Consider the following 1,141-nt stretch of genomic DNA (forward strand, 5'->3'; position numbering starts at 1 on the left):
CATGTTCTCTCGGTTATTAATGGTAATAGAAAATGTGCTGTTTACTCAACAGGGTGCAAACAAATTCCTATTTCCATTAATAATGAGCCGAGACTCCAATGTGTAAGGATATCGAAATTGTAACACTCGCAATTTTGATCCAAATTTAAAGGGATCCATGGCAGGGAATGAAATAATATATACCTAAATCAAAATAAAATAACATTTATTAAGTAAAAAACACAAATTGTCTTCCAAAGAGTCCCAAAACGATGAACTGGGTAGCTAAACTTGTGCCCTATAGGAGTAGGAATCCCCACCAGAAGTCCTCTATTTATGTGCTGCAGGATTCTGTTCCATGCTGGACTCATAAATAACAACTTTGGCCAGGCAAAGTTCTAATTCTAAGCCGTTCTTTTAGAAGAAAGAGTTCCATTATTTCAAATCATTTTCTGCGACGATTAATATCTTTTTTTGGATCAGAGAATTCGAATAACCGGTTTTTGCGTAGTTTTCAAGATTACCCTCTTTAAAATAGTAAATTTTGCAGTTTGATGCTATTTAATATACGAAAAGAACACGATCATCAGGAGGACTCATCTTTATGCAATTATAATTATACAAACGAACAAGAAAGAGTAAACAAAAAATGGTAATATTCACAAAAAATACTACTATGTTACGATGCAATACTTACGTCTCGACAGCAAATGTTATTTGAAGGTATTAATACCGTACAGGTATTAGAAATATGAAATTATTTTAACTCGACCGATCAATCGGAAACGTGGTTAAAATAAGGATAAATTTAATTCTTAGATTAATTTCATTTAGCAAAGTCAACTTAGCAATTCAAGAATAATATCCAGCCGCGTTGTTCTGCAAGTTGAAAAAGGACAGAACTGATTTGACCGACCCTTATTTTATTTTCACTATGTCCTGCACGTTTCGCACATGCTCAGAACTTCTTGGCAGAAAACTACCTGCGTAACGCGGTGACAAGGACGCCCATATGATCGCCACCTCTCTTATTTTACTTACTCTATGTTAAATACGTAAAGCGACACCGCTTATCATCCGCTTAACTAAGTTCCACCTAGTTCAGGGATTTTTGATAATTTTAGGGGATTTCTAACCTGCCTAATTTGAAAGCTTCTGACAG

General features: G+C 35.0%; 1 long non-coding RNA gene across 1 annotated transcript; it reads right to left on the reverse strand.

Annotated features, from left to right (window-relative positions):
• Positions 1 to 188: 188 nt before the first annotated feature.
• On the reverse strand, positions 189 to 792 carry LOC125503634. The gene is made up of 2 exons (XR_007281000.1): positions 677 to 792; positions 189 to 345 (listed from the first exon to the last, which is right to left on the reverse strand). It is a non-coding gene; the product is annotated as an uncharacterized LOC125503634 (long non-coding RNA).
• Between the last annotated feature and the right edge of the window lie 349 nt (positions 793 to 1,141).

This window comes from Dendroctonus ponderosae, unplaced genomic scaffold (assembly GCF_020466585.1).
Source record: "Dendroctonus ponderosae isolate FM_Combo_2020 unplaced genomic scaffold, Dpon_F_20191213v2 Dpon_F_20191213_2095, whole genome shotgun sequence".
Lineage (NCBI taxonomy): Eukaryota > Metazoa > Arthropoda > Insecta > Coleoptera > Curculionidae > Dendroctonus > Dendroctonus ponderosae.